This window comes from Ambystoma mexicanum, chromosome 6q (genome assembly GCF_040938575.1).
Source record: "Ambystoma mexicanum isolate Mex_15411 chromosome 6q, UKY_AmexF1_1, whole genome shotgun sequence".
Lineage (NCBI taxonomy): Eukaryota > Metazoa > Chordata > Amphibia > Caudata > Ambystomatidae > Ambystoma > Ambystoma mexicanum.
The window spans coordinates 1593186395-1593202471 of record NC_090937.1 but is presented as its reverse complement, the minus strand read 5'-3'; the positions used below and the strand labels follow the sequence as shown (position 1 = coordinate 1593202471).

Sequence of the window (16077 nt, the reverse complement as noted above, 5' to 3'; positions counted from 1 at the left end):
GCTGCAGGCCGAGTCTGGCTGGCTGGCTGGCTGGCTGGCACCTTTGCTTTGCAGCTCCCGTGAAAAGCGAGCAAAGGGGCAGACTTTTTTTCTCCTGTGACGGGCACGACAGCACCTTTTCCAAGACAATGAAGAAAATGCATCCGAGTTCAACCCAAAAATATTGCAAAGTGCACAAGTTTCCAGAATTGCTCCGTCTTTTTTTTTCACAGCATTGTTTTCCCCAAGTGGGGAAGTGCACCAGTCCTGGAGGTACTGCAATACCAGGTTGATGCGTGGAGTGGACAGAGCAAGCTCCCATTCCATCTCCCTGTTCCAAAAATCAATTTAATATATGGTCCCCAGATAGAGGACGTATCAGATATTAAACTGATAAGAACAGATTTTTTTTTTTTTTTTTTTTTTTGAACGGTCTCCACATCTCCCCTTACAACCGTCCCTTTCCTCCAGCAAAGTAGTATATACTACTTGCGACTATACGCCAATTAGTTCTCGAATTAAAAGATTTTCACGAATTAAAATTGAATTTGGTTAAAAAACTGTCAAAAAGAAAGACTTTGAGCAAACTGCTCTCCCTAACCCAGATTAGTTAAATAGTTAACGTTCTCCAGTTGTCTTGTTGCCAAATGTTTTGTGCCTCTTGTTTGCCCTTGACTTTGGCATCAAGACAGTAATATGTGTATAAAAAACACAACGCTAACTTTACACACTCCTCTGGAGTGATGTTTTTGTGCTGTAGCACTAGTAATGTTCTGGCCTTCCATAAGGCTTCTTTCGTTGCTGATGTAATTTGGTGAAAAAGAATTTTCTCTTGTTTCCCTCCTCCCTCCTGTATCCCTGTCAAGATGGATTCGAACGTCAGGGTCTGTTCTCCTGTGATTGCAAAAATCAGTGTTTCCAGTTTTTCCCACACTTGTTTTGCAAATGCACAATTCCACACAAAGTGTAGTGTTGATTCGTCCTGAGCGCATTTACTACACTTGATCTTAGCCAAAAGGCCGAGAAGCGATGCCCCCAAAGGGTTCGCCGGAAAGACTGCTGCTCGGCAGCTACCCTGCTGACTCGGAGCAACGCTCTGCTGCAGAACCCCAGACTCCTCGGCCAGGAATAGCATTTGCATGACCAGCATGCCCGGCGATATTTTGCATGGCTCCGCCCCCAGATTTCCAAGGGTCCCAGAGCGCCAGGGCCGGGGCGGCCAGGCACAGGCTGCAGAGCTCTGCCCAGCCAAGCTGCAGCCTCGGCCTGGCACTGGCCCCGTCACCTAGCGGCGAAAGTCACCCTCAGCTGCCCAGGGGATGTTCCCCCAAGTGCGTCCCCCTCAGATAAGGCTTGGCCGTTCGTGGCCGTTCGGGGCCTTTCAGGGGTGAGGCAGGGCAAGGACAGTGTCCCCCATCTCCTCCTTGTGGGGCTGCTGCTGCAGGCCGAGTCTGGCTGGCTGGCTGGCTGGCTGGCACCTTTGCTTTGCAGCTCCCGTGAAAAGCGAGCAAAGGGGCAGACTTTTTTTCTCCTGTGACGGGCACGACAGCACCTTTTCCAAGACAATGAAGAAAATGCATCCGAGTTCAACCCAAAAATATTGCAAAGTGCACAAGTTTCCAGAATTGCTCCGTCTTTTTTTTTCACAGCATTGTTTTCCCCAAGTGGGGAAGTGCACCAGTCCTGGAGGTACTGCAATACCAGGTTGATGCGTGGAGTGGACAGAGCAAGCTCCCATTCCATCTCCCTGTTCCAAAAATCAATTTAATATATGGTCCCCAGATAGAGGACGTATCAGATATTAAACTGATAAGAACAGATTCTTTTTTTTTTTTTTTTTTTTGAACGGTCTCCACATCTCCCCTTACAACCGTCCCTTTCCTCCAGCAAAGTAGTATATACTACTTGCGACTATACGCCAATTAGTTCTCGAATTAAAAGATTTTCACGAATTAAAATTGAATTTGGTTAAAAAACTGTCAAAAAGAAAGACTTTGAGCAAACTGCTCTCCCTAACCCAGATTAGTTAAATAGTTAACGTTCTCCAGTTGTCTTGTTGCCAAATGTTTTGTGCCTCTTGTTTGCCCTTGACTTTGGCATCAAGACAGTAATATGTGTATAAAAAACACAACGCTAACTTTACACACTCCTCTGGAGTGATGTTTTTGTGCTGTAGCACTAGTAATGTTCTGGCCTTCCATAAGGCTTCTTTCGTTGCTGATGTAATTTGGTGAAAAAGAATTTTCTCTTGTTTCCCTCCTCCCTCCTGTATCCCTGTCAAGATGGATTCGAACGTCAGGGTCTGTTCTCCTGTGATTGCAAAAATCAGTGTTTCCAGTTTTTCCCACACTTGTTTTGCAAATGCACAATTCCACACAAAGTGTAGTGTTGATTCGTCCTGAGCGCATTGCTCTCTAGGGCATGTTGCTTTTTTGGCCAGTTTTCTTCTGTGCATAAAGGCTTTCAATGGCAGTGCATTTGTGAGTAGCTGCCAGTTTATGTCCCTCTGCGCGTTCGTTACTCTTGCCTTTGAAAAAGTTTTCCACACTTTGTCCAGTTTATTTCCCCCTAGGTTACCCACTGGTTCCGGGGTTTCATTTAGCCTTTTTTGTTTTAGTATGTCTCTGGGTTCCACCCATATTTTCGTTAAGAGTTCTTGATCCTCCACTGTTGACAGGAAATTGCCGAAGCTTTTGTAAAAGCGAGGTGTCTCCATTGCTTTTGGCAGTGTGTTGCTTCTCGGTATGATTTTGTGTCTTTCCAGTATGTTCGCTGTTGCATACCTTATGAAGTGCACTGCCATTGATGCCGAGTGTTTCAGTGTGTTTAGGCAAAACCCTACGTAGTGTCCTGTAAGGAAGCTTTGTATTTCCGGTACGCCTCTTCCTCCTCTCTCCTTTATCTTGTACATTGTCTTTCTCGCTACTCGATCCATCTTCGAGTTCCATAGGAAATGGAACATTAGTCTTTGTATTTTTTGTGCTTGTTTCATTTTTGGAGGAAAGATCAGTGCTAGGAACAGCAGTATTGGGAGAAAGACCGCTTTCATGAGTAGCACCTTTCCTTCCATCGTGAGCTGTCTCAGTGCCCAGAAGTTGATTTTGTTCTCTATTTTTTTGGTTGTGTTTTCCCATTGTTTTGTCCCGTCCATCTGTTTGTCAAACTGTAGTCCCAGTATTTTCAAACTGTCTTCTGTTTTGTGTATCGGGCATGGTGTGAGGTTGTTCCATGTTCCAATGGTTAGTAGTTGGCACTTGTGTTTGTTTAGTTTGAATCCTGCCGCTTTGCAAAAAAGTTCAGTCTGCGACACGACTTGGTTTACGGATTTGGCGTCTTTGCATAAAGCTGTCACGTCGTCCATGTACCCAATGGTCTTTACTTGTTCCGGGGTCCCTGGTACTGGGGCTCCTGTTATGTCTTTGTGTGACCTCAATCTGATGTGTAAAGGTTCCACTGCACAGATGTATAAAAGTGCTGATAGGGGACATCCCTGCCTGACCCCTGATAATATTGGGATTTGTTCAGTCAACTCCCCGTTGATGCGGACTTGACTGTAGACTCCAGCGTATAGCGTGGAGATGTGTGTTAAAAAGGGTTTAGGGCAACCCATTTTCTCCATTATCTTCAACATGAATGGGTGAGAGACTCTGTCGTATGCCTTTTCAAAATCTAGGCTTAGAACCCCCAAAGGCGTTCCTCGATCTTTTGCTGATTGTATTGAGTCTCTTACAATCAGTAGGCTTTCATGTATTCGTCTGCCTGGGACTGCGCACGTCTGGTCTGGATGCACTAAGTGCCTGATTACTGCTCTTAGTCTGTTAGCAATGACTTTAGCTAATATTTTGTAATCTGCATTTAGTAATGTTATCGGTCTCCAGTTTTTGACGTCCGCTTTGTCTCCTTTTTTGTATAGCAAAGTGATGATCCCCTGTTTCATGCTGGGGGCTAGCTCTCTAGTTTGAAAGACCACGTTTACTAGCTCCAGTACTGCCGGTCCTAGGATGTCCCAGAAGGTGCTATACCATTCGCATGGTAAGCCATCGCTTCCTGGTGTTTTCCTCTTGGCAGCACTCATCACTGCTTTGTGTATTTCTTGTAACGTGAAAGGCTCAATCATGTCTGCTTTTTGATCGGTACTTATGTTGTCTTGAACAGCTCTCTCAAACTCACTTGTCTGTTCTTCGTCCAACTGTTTTGGAGAATACAAGTCTGCGTAAAAGGATTGTGCTACTTCTAGCAACCCTGATACCGTGTTCCTTGTCTTCTCTCTTGAGTCTCTGAATTCAGTAGGTAAAACCTTCTGATGTTGTGCTGCTTTGAAGAAGAAACGTGTGCATTTCTCGTTCTCTTCAAATTCTTTCACCCTAGAGTTGAAGATAATAGTCCTTCCTTTATCATGCATCCATTTCTGGATTTTTTCTTTTACGTCCTCGAGGTCATCTTGGACGTCTACCCCTCTCTCTTGCAGAAGGTGTAGGGTTTGTTGTGTGCCTAACAGGTTCCTGTAAGTCTCGTTCCGTTTTCTTGCTGCTATATGTCCGCTTTTTTTAAAGAACTCTCTGGTTCTTTCTTTGATGTCCTCCCACCACTCTCTTTTGTCTTCGTATAACATATGTTGGGATACCCACTCTTTTAGCAATGGTCTGTATTTTTTACAGGTTGTTTCGTCCTGCAAGAGGTTTACGTTAAGTGACCATGCGTTGCGTTGTTTTGGGGGGTATTCCTTTAATGTTACTTCCGTGGTGATTAGGTGGTGGTCTGAGAACAGGTTCGGTTTCACTTCGGTTTTGTTTATCCCAAAGTTCTTAGATGTGAATATAAAGTCTATACGGGACTGTACCAACCCGTTTTCAGCCCTATATGTTAAGGCTGTCCCCGGTGTATTGGTAGATGCGTGTGTATCATTTAAGTTTAAGTCACTTATGATACTTTTGAGTATTTTGGACGATGGGTCTCGGTTCTTCGACGTTGCTTGTGAACCGGTCCGCACTCGATCCTCTTTTTGTATTGTGCAATTGAAATCCCCCGCTATGATCAAAGGGGTGTTTCCAGTGCAAAAGTTGCGTAGTTCTTGTAACAGAGCTATGCGTTCTTGTTTCTTTGCATCTGCATATACACTCACGAGGTTGTGTTGGATACCGTGCCATGAGAAAAGCACCTGTAGTATCCGTCCAGGATGTATTTCCACATACTTTATGTTCGTGGCTGCGTGTGTTTTGAACAAGATTGCTGTACCCGCGTTCTTGTTTATGTTGGAGCCTGACCAAAAGGATGGTCCGCTTGTCCAATCTTTTCCCCATCCTTTGTTGGTTGCGTCCCAGCTTAGACCACATTCCTGTAGACAAAAGATGTCACACGGTACTGTGGTTAAGTATGCTAATAGCGTCAGTCTTTTTGTGATATTATTTATGCTTCTTACGTTTAGTGTTGCTATTTTTAGACCCCCCATTATTATTTTTTGGGTTGTGTTGTTCTGCCTTCTCTTTGGCTCGATCTGCTCCTCGCTCTGGAGGCTTCTTTTTCCATCTTTCTAAAAGCAGAAGGTGTTCTGTGTAAACTGTCTGTGTTTTCTTCTTCCTCATTGTCTGAGTTTTCCGATGAGTCACTAAGACATTCCATGGGTGTGTAGGACTCTTCTCTTGTGTCCCTTGTGTCCCTGTCGTGTGTATCCTTCTTGCTTTGTTCTGTGTTTGTTGGGGTGTTGTTTCTGCTTCTTGCTGTGTTGGATCTTTTTCTATGCTTTTTCCTTTGCGTTGTCCATCCTTCGTCCTCTTTGTTTTGGGCAAATATGTGTTTTGTCTTAGTTGCTAACGCTTCGCCCGCCTCTACTACCTGTTGTAGTTCGGCTAGGTTCGGGGTTAGCGATAGTCTTATGTGCTCCGCTTCTTGGGAGAGTTGGGTCTCTTCTACTTCTGTTTTGTCATGCATTTCTGGTAAGGGAGGTGTTTTTTCACTATTTGTCTTGTTATACCCGAAGTCTTTCGGTGATAGAAAGGGTAACACACTTGGGTGCGGCAATGCCGGGTTTGGAAGTCCGGCTTGGCTTTTCTCGCTCCCTCTATTTTTTAGATGACTCAGGATAACTTCGCTGCTTAGCGTGTTGTTTGTTGCTCCTTTTTGCATGTCTGTTCTCTCTTTGTCCTTGTTTGTACTACTTTCGCTTCCTGAGTCGAAGCTCGACACAATGAGCCCTGGGGTGCCACTTTTTTTGTTTTTGTCTTGTTTTTGGGCTCCACTCGTGCTCAGGATATTTTTTACCACGAATGCAGGAAAAATTCCCTTTCTCCATGCTTCGCTGGTGTTTTGGTCGTTTTCGCCACTAGGGGGCGTTTTGGTGCTTTTCCCTTGTTCTTCTACGCTCATCAGGCTCTCATTTGGGCTCTCCGCCTGAGCGAGCGCTTCTTTCTGTTTTTCCCCTTTCTCTGAAGTGGATGCATTCTCCTCTCTACATCTAGGTGGCGTGTTAGTTGGATGCTCCTGTCTGGATGCACCCGCTTCCATCGCCTCGCTTTTTTCTTCCTGAGTCTTGTCTGCGGTCACGCTTTTGTGTGTTTGTGTCGTTATGAATGCTTTAGGTCCCAATAATTTGGCTTCTCTTGAAGCTGTAGGGTCATTATTCATGGCTTCGCATAAATTGTCTTGTGCGCTTTTCTCCTGCTGCAAAAGTTCATTTAGGTCGAAATCCACATGCATATTTTCCAGCTCTTCTTCTGCGCTTATTTCTCCCGTCCTTTTGACCGTCTGCGCATATGATAATTTGCGCTGTGGACATATTTCTGCATAATGTCCTTTTTGCTGACACTCGGTGCATTGTATTGGTTTGTCACAGGCTGCCACCTTGTGACTTCTGCTTGCGCAATTTTTGCAAGCGTCTTTTGGGCAAAATTGCTTCACGTGACCAAAGTTTCTGCAAAATCTGCAGAATAAAGGCTGACTCGGGTAATATAGGTATCCTTTATGTTTGTTGAATTCAAACATGGCTGGTGGGTGTCTAAGTCCCCCTATGCCATTTGCATCTTTTCTCAATACCACTGTGAATCTTCTATTCCCATTAAAGATATTATATTTGTTCTTTAATGGGTATCCTCCTTTGACTTCTTCACAATAGGTGCTTAGCCATCCAGTTATTGCTTCCACTGAAACAAAGGGATTATACATATGCACCGTCAGTGGTGTATCTTGGCGCACATGACATAATTCTATTTTAACTCCATCAAGTGTTGGATTCGGTATTTTAGAATTTTCGTGGGCTGTAATCGCCGCCGCTTCATCTATAAATGTTATGTCATAAGCATTGGCATTCTTGTGCTCTTGTATGCAGAACAGGCTGCTTTTTTGAACTTTTAAGGTTTCAATTAAAATTTGTTTGATTACATAATCAAAATCTTTTTCCTGGCTGACATTGTGATCAACAGTTATTCTGATCGAATGTCTTAATTCTGTGGCAGGAGGTATACTCCTTGGTATTTTGTCCATTTTGGAGAAAAAAGTCTTTCTACTGAAAAGGAATCATTCTGTCTGTTTTCTTGCATAAAATTAGCATAAAGCTTAAACAAAAATAGAACTCCTGTGGAAGGAAAAAGATTCGGGTCTATCTTTCCAGTCCGATTCGGGGTCAGGCCCCTAGGCGGACTGCGTACCGTTGCCCACCTCGCGGCGCGGGGGTGTGACAACACACTTCTGCTGGGCTCTCTGTTGTGCAAGAGAGAGCTTAAGTCATTGTGTAGTTGTGATTGTATAAATCGCCAAACTTTCCTGGAGATAAAACCTCCCTTGAAAAGGGCTCAAAACACAAAATATACTACACTTGATCTTAGCCAAAAGGCCGAGAAGCGATGCCCACAAAGGGTTCGCCGGAAAGACTGCTGCTCGGCAGCTACCCTGCTGACTCGGAGCAACGCTCTGCTGCAGAACCCCAGACTCCTCGGCCAGGAATAGCATTTGCATGACCAGCATGCCCGGCGATATTTTGCATGGCTCCGCCCCCAGATTTCCAAGGGTCCCAGAGCGCCAGGGCCGGGGCGGCCAGGCACAGGCTGCAGAGCTCTGCCCAGCCAAGCTGCAGCCTCGGCCTGGCACTGGCCCCGTCACCTAGCGGCGAAAGTCACCCTCAGCTGCCCAGGGGATGTTCCCCCAAGTGCGTCCCCCTCAGATAAGGCTTGGCCGTTCGTGGCCGTTCGGGGCCTTTCAGGGGTGAGGCAGGGCAAGGACAGTGTCCCCCATCTCCTCCTTGTGGGGCTGCTGCTGCAGGCCGAGTCTGGCTGGCTGGCTGGCTGGCTGGCACCTTTGCTTTGCAGCTCCCGTGAAAAGCGAGCAAAGGGGCAGACTTTTTTTCTCCTGTGACGGGCACGACAGCACCTTTTCCAAGACAATGAAGAAAATGCATCCGAGTTCAACCCAAAAATATTGCAAAGTGCACAAGTTTCCAGAATTGCTCCGTCTTTTTTTTTCACAGCATTGTTTTCCCCAAGTGGGGAAGTGCACCAGTCCTGGAGGTACTGCAATACCAGGTTGATGCGTGGAGTGGACAGAGCAAGCTCCCATTCCATCTCCCTGTTCCAAAAATCAATTTAATATATGGTCCCCAGATAGAGGACGTATCAGATATTAAACTGATAAGAACAGATACTACACTTGATCTTAGCCAAAAGGCCGAGAAGCGATGCCCCCAAAGGGTTCGCCGGAAAGACTGCTGCTCGGCAGCTACCCTGCTGACTCGGAGCAACGCTCTGCTGCAGAACCCCAGACTCCTCGGCCAGGAATAGCATTTGCATGACCAGCATGCCCGGCGATATTTTGCATGGCTCCGCCCCCAGATTTCCAAGGGTCCCAGAGCGCCAGGGCCGGGGCGGCCAGGCACAGGCTGCAGAGCTCTGCCCAGCCAAGCTGCAGCCTCGGCCTGGCACTGGCCCCGTCACCTAGCGGCGAAAGTCACCCTCAGCTGCCCAGGGGATGTTCCCCCAAGTGCGTCCCCCTCAGATAAGGCTTGGCCGTTCGTGGCCGTTCGGGGCCTTTCAGGGGTGAGGCAGGGCAAGGACAGTGTCCCCCATCTCCTCCTTGTGGGGCTGCTGCTGCAGGCCGAGTCTGGCTGGCTGGCTGGCTGGCTGGCACCTTTGCTTTGCAGCTCCCGTGAAAAGCGAGCAAAGGGGCAGACTTTTTTTCTCCTGTGACGGGCACGACAGCACCTTTTCCAAGACAATGAAGAAAATGCATCCGAGTTCAACCCAAAAATATTGCAAAGTGCACAAGTTTCCAGAATTGCTCCGTCTTTTTTTTTCACAGCATTGTTTTCCCCAAGTGGGGAAGTGCACCAGTCCTGGAGGTACTGCAATACCAGGTTGATGCGTGGAGTGGACAGAGCAAGCTCCCATTCCATCTCCCTGTTCCAAAAATCAATTTAATATATGGTCCCCAGATAGAGGACGTATCAGATATTAAACTGATAAGAACAGATACTACACTTGATCTTAGCCAAAAGGCCGAGAAGCGATGCCCCCAAAGGGTTCGCCGGAAAGACTGCTGCTCGGCAGCTACCCTGCTGACTCGGAGCAACGCTCTGCTGCAGAACCCCAGACTCCTCGGCCAGGAATAGCATTTGCATGACCAGCATGCCCGGCGATATTTTGCATGGCTCCGCCCCCAGATTTCCAAGGGTCCCAGAGCGCCAGGGCCGGGGCGGCCAGGCACAGGCTGCAGAGCTCTGCCCAGCCAAGCTGCAGCCTCGGCCTGGCACTGGCCCCGTCACCTAGCGGCGAAAGTCACCCTCAGCTGCCCAGGGGATGTTCCCCCAAGTGCGTCCCCCTCAGATAAGGCTTGGCCGTTCGTGGCCGTTCGGGGCCTTTCAGGGGTGAGGCAGGGCAAGGACAGTGTCCCCCATCTCCTCCTTGTGGGGCTGCTGCTGCAGGCCGAGTCTGGCTGGCTGGCTGGCTGGCTGGCACCTTTGCTTTGCAGCTCCCGTGAAAAGCGAGCAAAGGGGCAGACTTTTTTTCTCCTGTGACGGGCACGACAGCACCTTTTCCAAGACAATGAAGAAAATGCATCCGAGTTCAACCCAAAAATATTGCAAAGTGCACAAGTTTCCAGAATTGCTCCGTCTTTTTTTTTCACAGCATTGTTTTCCCCAAGTGGGGAAGTGCACCAGTCCTGGAGGTACTGCAATACCAGGTTGATGCGTGGAGTGGACAGAGCAAGCTCCCATTCCATCTCCCTGTTCCAAAAATCAATTTAATATATGGTCCCCAGATAGAGGACGTATCAGATATTAAACTGATAAGAACAGATACTACACTTGATCTTAGCCAAAAGGCCGAGAAGCGATGCCCCCAAAGGGTTCGCCGGAAAGACTGCTGCTCGGCAGCTACCCTGCTGACTCGGAGCAACGCTCTGCTGCAGAACCCCAGACTCCTCGGCCAGGAATAGCATTTGCATGACCAGCATGCCCGGCGATATTTTGCATGGCTCCGCCCCCAGATTTCCAAGGGTCCCAGAGCGCCAGGGCCGGGGCGGCCAGGCACAGGCTGCAGAGCTCTGCCCAGCCAAGCTGCAGCCTCGGCCTGGCACTGGCCCCGTCACCTAGCGGCGAAAGTCACCCTCAGCTGCCCAGGGGATGTTCCCCCAAGTGCGTCCCCCTCAGATAAGGCTTGGCCGTTCGTGGCCGTTCGGGGCCTTTCAGGGGTGAGGCAGGGCAAGGACAGTGTCCCCCATCTCCTCCTTGTGGGGCTGCTGCTGCAGGCCGAGTCTGGCTGGCTGGCTGGCTGGCTGGCACCTTTGCTTTGCAGCTCCCGTGAAAAGCGAGCAAAGGGGCAGACTTTTTTTCTCCTGTGACGGGCACGACAGCACCTTTTCCAAGACAATGAAGAAAATGCATCCGAGTTCAACCCAAAAATATTGCAAAGTGCACAAGTTTCCAGAATTGCTCCGTCTTTTTTTTTCACAGCATTGTTTTCCCCAAGTGGGGAAGTGCACCAGTCCTGGAGGTACTGCAATACCAGGTTGATGCGTGGAGTGGACAGAGCAAGCTCCCATTCCATCTCCCTGTTCCAAAAATCAATTTAATATATGGTCCCCAGATAGAGGACGTATCAGATATTAAACTGATAAGAACAGATACTACACTTGATCTTAGCCAAAAGGCCGAGAAGCGATGCCCCCAAAGGGTTCGCCGGAAAGACTGCTGCTCGGCAGCTACCCTGCTGACTCGGAGCAACGCTCTGCTGCAGAACCCCAGACTCCTCGGCCAGGAATAGCATTTGCATGACCAGCATGCCCGGCGATATTTTGCATGGCTCCGCCCCCAGATTTCCAAGGGTCCCAGAGCGCCAGGGCCGGGGCGGCCAGGCACAGGCTGCAGAGCTCTGCCCAGCCAAGCTGCAGCCTCGGCCTGGCACTGGCCCCGTCACCTAGCGGCGAAAGTCACCCTCAGCTGCCCAGGGGATGTTCCCCCAAGTGCGTCCCCCTCAGATAAGGCTTGGCCGTTCGGGGCCGTTCGGGGCCTTTCAGGGGTGAGGCAGGGCAAGGACAGTGTCCCCCATCTCCTCCTTGTGGGGCTGCTGCTGCAGGCCGAGTCTGGCTGGCTGGCTGGCTGGCTGGCACCTTTGCTTTGCAGCTCCCGTGAAAAGCGAGCAAAGGGGCAGACTTTTTTTCTCCTGTGACGGGCACGACAGCACCTTTTCCAAGACAATGAAGAAAATGCATCCGAGTTCAACCCAAAAATATTGCAAAGTGCACAAGTTTCCAGAATTGCTCCGTCTTTTTTTTTCACAGCATTGTTTTCCCCAAGTGGGGAAGTGCACCAGTCCTGGAGGTACTGCAATACCAGGTTGATGCGTGGAGTGGACAGAGCAAGCTCCCATTCCATCTCCCTGTTCCAAAAATCAATTTAATATATGGTCCCCAGATAGAGGACGTATCAGATATTAAACTGATAAGAACAGATACTACACTTGATCTTAGCCAAAAGGCCGAGAAGCGATGCCCCCAAAGGGTTCGCCGGAAAGACTGCTGCTCGGCAGCTACCCTGCTGACTCGGAGCAACGCTCTGCTGCAGAACCCCAGACTCCTCGGCCAGGAATAGCATTTGCATGACCAGCATGCCCGGCGATATTTTGCATGGCTCCGCCCCCAGATTTCCAAGGGTCCCAGAGCGCCAGGGCCGGGGCGGCCAGGCACAGGCTGCAGAGCTCTGCCCAGCCAAGCTGCAGCCTCGGCCTGGCACTGGCCCCGTCACCTAGCGGCGAAAGTCACCCTCAGCTGCCCAGGGGATGTTCCCCCAAGTGCGTCCCCCTCAGATAAGGCTTGGCCGTTCGTGGCCGTTCGGGGCCTTTCAGGGGTGAGGCAGGGCAAGGACAGTGTCCCCCATCTCCTCCTTGTGGGGCTGCTGCTGCAGGCCGAGTCTGGCTGGCTGGCTGGCTGGCTGGCACCTTTGCTTTGCAGCTCCCGTGAAAAGCGAGCAAAGGGGCAGACTTTTTTTCTCCTGTGACGGGCACGACAGCACCTTTTCCAAGACAATGAAGAAAATGCATCCGAGTTCAACCCAAAAATATTGCAAAGTGCACAAGTTTCCAGAATTGCTCCGTCTTTTTTTTTCACAGCATTGTTTTCCCCAAGTGGGGAAGTGCACCAGTCCTGGAGGTACTGCAATACCAGGTTGATGCGTGGAGTGGACAGAGCAAGCTCCCATTCCATCTCCCTGTTCCAAAAATCAATTTAATATATGGTCCCCAGATAGAGGACGTATCAGATATTAAACTGATAAGAACAGATACTACACTTGATCTTAGCCAAAAGGCCGAGAAGCGATGCCCCCAAAGGGTTCGCCGGAAAGACTGCTGCTCGGCAGCTACCCTGCTGACTCGGAGCAACGCTCTGCTGCAGAACCCCAGACTCCTCGGCCAGGAATAGCATTTGCATGACCAGCATGCCCGGCGATATTTTGCATGGCTCCGCCCCCAGATTTCCAAGGGTCCCAGAGCGCCAGGGCCGGGGCGGCCAGGCACAGGCTGCAGAGCTCTGCCCAGCCAAGCTGCAGCCTCGGCCTGGCACTGGCCCCGTCACCTAGCGGCGAAAGTCACCCTCAGCTGCCCAGGGGATGTTCCCCCAAGTGCGTCCCCCTCAGATAAGGCTTGGCCGTTCGGGGCCTTTCAGGGGTGAGGCAGGGCAAGGACAGTGTCCCCCATCTCCTCCTTGTGGGGCTGCTGCTGCAGGCCGAGTCTGGCTGGCTGGCTGGCTGGCTGGCACCTTTGCTTTGCAGCTCCCGTGAAAAGCGAGCAAAGGGGCAGACTTTTTTTCTCCTGTGACGGGCACGACAGCACCTTTTCCAAGACAATGAAGAAAATGCATCCGAGTTCAACCCAAAAATATTGCAAAGTGCACAAGTTTCCAGAATTGCTCCGTCTTTTTTTTTCACAGCATTGTTTTCCCCAAGTGGGGAAGTGCACCAGTCCTGGAGGTACTGCAATACCAGGTTGATGCGTGGAGTGGACAGAGCAAGCTCCCATTCCATCTCCCTGTTCCAAAAATCAATTTAATATATGGTCCCCAGATAGAGGACGTATCAGATATTAAACTGATAAGAACAGATACTACACTTGATCTTAGCCAAAAGGCCGAGAAGCGATGCCCCCAAAGGGTTCGCCGGAAAGACTGCTGCTCGGCAGCTACCCTGCTGACTCGGAGCAACGCTCTGCTGCAGAACCCCAGACTCCTCGGCCAGGAATAGCATTTGCATGACCAGCATGCCCGGCGATATTTTGCATGGCTCCGCCCCCAGATTTCCAAGGGTCCCAGAGCGCCAGGGCCGGGGCGGCCAGGCACAGGCTGCAGAGCTCTGCCCAGCCAAGCTGCAGCCTCGGCCTGGCACTGGCCCCGTCACCTAGCGGCGAAAGTCACCCTCAGCTGCCCAGGGGATGTTCCCCCAAGTGCGTCCCCCTCAGATAAGGCTTGGCCGTTCGTGGCCGTTCGGGGCCTTTCAGGGGTGAGGCAGGGCAAGGACAGTGTCCCCCATCTCCTCCTTGTGGGGCTGCTGCTGCAGGCCGAGTCTGGCTGGCTGGCTGGCTGGCTGGCACCTTTGCTTTGCAGCTCCCGTGAAAAGCGAGCAAAGGGGCAGACTTTTTTTCTCCTGTGACGGGCACGACAGCACCTTTTCCAAGACAATGAAGAAAATGCATCCGAGTTCAACCCAAAAATATTGCAAAGTGCACAAGTTTCCAGAATTGCTCCGTCTTTTTTTTTCACAGCATTGTTTTCCCCAAGTGGGGAAGTGCACCAGTCCTGGAGGTACTGCAATACCAGGTTGATGCGTGGAGTGGACAGAGCAAGCTCCCATTCCATCTCCCTGTTCCAAAAATCAATTTAATATATGGTCCCCAGATAGAGGACGTATCAGATATTAAACTGATAAGAACAGATACTACACTTGATCTTAGCCAAAAGGCCGAGAAGCGATGCCCCCAAAGGGTTCGCCGGAAAGACTGCTGCTCGGCAGCTACCCTGCTGACTCGGAGCAACGCTCTGCTGCAGAACCCCAGACTCCTCGGCCAGGAATAGCATTTGCATGACCAGCATGCCCGGCGATATTTTGCATGGCTCCGCCCCCAGATTTCCAAGGGTCCCAGAGCGCCAGGGCCGGGGCGGCCAGGCACAGGCTGCAGAGCTCTGCCCAGCCAAGCTGCAGCCTCGGCCTGGCACTGGCCCCGTCACCTAGCGGCGAAAGTCACCCTCAGCTGCCCAGGGGATGTTCCCCCAAGTGCGTCCCCCTCAGATAAGGCTTGGCCGTTCGTGGCCGTTCGGGGCCTTTCAGGGGTGAGGCAGGGCAAGGACAGTGTCCCCCATCTCCTCCTTGTGGGGCTGCTGCTGCAGGCCGAGTCTGGCTGGCTGGCTGGCTGGCTGGCACCTTTGCTTTGCAGCTCCCGTGAAAAGCGAGCAAAGGGGCAGACTTTTTTTCTCCTGTGACGGGCACGACAGCACCTTTTCCAAGACAATGAAGAAAATGCATCCGAGTTCAACCCAAAAATATTGCAAAGTGCACAAGTTTCCAGAATTGCTCCGTCTTTTTTTTTCACAGCATTGTTTTCCCCAAGTGGGGAAGTGCACCAGTCCTGGAGGTACTGCAATACCAGGTTGATGCGTGGAGTGGACAGAGCAAGCTCCCATTCCATCTCCCTGTTCCAAAAATCAATTTAATATATGGTCCCCAGATAGAGGACGTATCAGATATTAAACTGATAAGAACAGATTTTTTTTTTTTTTTTTTTTTTGAACGGTCTCCACATCTCCCCTTACAACCGTCCCTTTCCTCCAGCAAAGTAGTATATACTACTTGCGACTATACGCCAATTAGTTCTCGAATTAAAAGATTTTCACGAATTAAAATTGAATTTGGTTAAAAAACTGTCAAAAAGAAAGACTTTGAGCAAACTGCTCTCCCTAACCCAGATTAGTTAAATAGTTAACGTTCTCCAGTTGTCTTGTTGCCAAATGTTTTGTGCCTCTTGTTTGCCCTTGACTTTGGCATCAAGACAGTAATATGTGTATAAAAAACACAACGCTAACTTTACACACTCCTCTGGAGTGATGTTTTTGTGCTGTAGCACTAGTAATGTTCTGGCCTTCCATAAGGCTTCTTTCGTTGCTGATGTAATTTGGTGAAAAAGAATTTTCTCTTGTTTCCCTCCTCCCTCCTGTATCCCTGTCAAGATGGATTCGAACGTCAGGGTCTGTTCTCCTGTGATTGCAAAAATCAGTGTTTCCAGTTTTTCCCACACTTGTTTTGCAAATGCACAATTCCACACAAAGTGTAGTGTTGATTCGTCCTGAGCGCATTTACTACACTTGATCTTAGCCAAAAGGCCGAGAAGCGATGCCCCCAAAGGGTTCGCCGGAAAGACTGCTGCTCGGCAGCTACCCTGCTGACTCGGAGCAACGCTCTGCTGCAGAACCCCAGACTCCTCGGCCAGGAATAGCATTTGCATGACCAGCATGCCCGGCGATATTTTGCATGGCTCCGCCCCCAGATTTCCAAGGGTCCCAGAGCGCCAGGGCCGGGGCGGCCAGGCACAGGCTGCAGAGCTCTGCCCAGCCAAGCTGCAGCCTCGGCCTGGC

The 16077-nt window shown here is 49.9% G+C and overlaps 11 non-coding genes and 1 pseudogene across 11 annotated transcripts; all 12 read right to left on the bottom strand.

Annotated features, from left to right (window-relative positions):
• Positions 1 to 230: 230 nt before the first annotated feature.
• LOC138517578 (U2 spliceosomal RNA) lies at positions 231 to 415 on the bottom strand. Its single transcript, XR_011282729.1, has one exon. It is a non-coding gene; the product is annotated as a U2 spliceosomal RNA (small nuclear RNA).
• Positions 416 to 1646: 1231 nt separating this feature from the next.
• On the bottom strand, positions 1647 to 1831 carry LOC138517528 (U2 spliceosomal RNA). The gene has a single exon (XR_011282697.1). It is a non-coding gene; the product is annotated as a U2 spliceosomal RNA (small nuclear RNA).
• A 5821-nt stretch (positions 1832 to 7652) lies between these two features.
• Positions 7653 to 7816, bottom strand: LOC138517664 (U2 spliceosomal RNA; annotated as a pseudogene).
• A 636-nt stretch (positions 7817 to 8452) lies between these two features.
• LOC138517277 (U2 spliceosomal RNA) lies at positions 8453 to 8643 on the bottom strand. The gene has a single exon (XR_011282478.1). It is a non-coding gene; the product is annotated as a U2 spliceosomal RNA (small nuclear RNA).
• A 636-nt stretch (positions 8644 to 9279) lies between these two features.
• LOC138517276 (U2 spliceosomal RNA) lies at positions 9280 to 9470 on the bottom strand. The gene has a single exon (XR_011282477.1). It is a non-coding gene; the product is annotated as a U2 spliceosomal RNA (small nuclear RNA).
• A 636-nt stretch (positions 9471 to 10106) lies between these two features.
• On the bottom strand, positions 10107 to 10297 carry LOC138517275 (U2 spliceosomal RNA). Its single transcript, XR_011282476.1, has one exon. It is a non-coding gene; the product is annotated as a U2 spliceosomal RNA (small nuclear RNA).
• A 636-nt stretch (positions 10298 to 10933) lies between these two features.
• On the bottom strand, positions 10934 to 11124 carry LOC138517273 (U2 spliceosomal RNA). The gene has a single exon (XR_011282475.1). It is a non-coding gene; the product is annotated as a U2 spliceosomal RNA (small nuclear RNA).
• A 636-nt stretch (positions 11125 to 11760) lies between these two features.
• Positions 11761 to 11951, bottom strand: LOC138517272 (U2 spliceosomal RNA). Its single transcript, XR_011282474.1, has one exon. It is a non-coding gene; the product is annotated as a U2 spliceosomal RNA (small nuclear RNA).
• Positions 11952 to 12587: 636 nt separating this feature from the next.
• LOC138517271 (U2 spliceosomal RNA) lies at positions 12588 to 12778 on the bottom strand. Its single transcript, XR_011282473.1, has one exon. It is a non-coding gene; the product is annotated as a U2 spliceosomal RNA (small nuclear RNA).
• A 626-nt stretch (positions 12779 to 13404) lies between these two features.
• LOC138517270 (U2 spliceosomal RNA) lies at positions 13405 to 13595 on the bottom strand. Its single transcript, XR_011282472.1, has one exon. It is a non-coding gene; the product is annotated as a U2 spliceosomal RNA (small nuclear RNA).
• Positions 13596 to 14231: 636 nt separating this feature from the next.
• On the bottom strand, positions 14232 to 14422 carry LOC138517269 (U2 spliceosomal RNA). Its single transcript, XR_011282471.1, has one exon. It is a non-coding gene; the product is annotated as a U2 spliceosomal RNA (small nuclear RNA).
• A 636-nt stretch (positions 14423 to 15058) lies between these two features.
• LOC138517554 (U2 spliceosomal RNA) lies at positions 15059 to 15242 on the bottom strand. Its single transcript, XR_011282707.1, has one exon. It is a non-coding gene; the product is annotated as a U2 spliceosomal RNA (small nuclear RNA).
• Between the last annotated feature and the right edge of the window lie 835 nt (positions 15243 to 16077).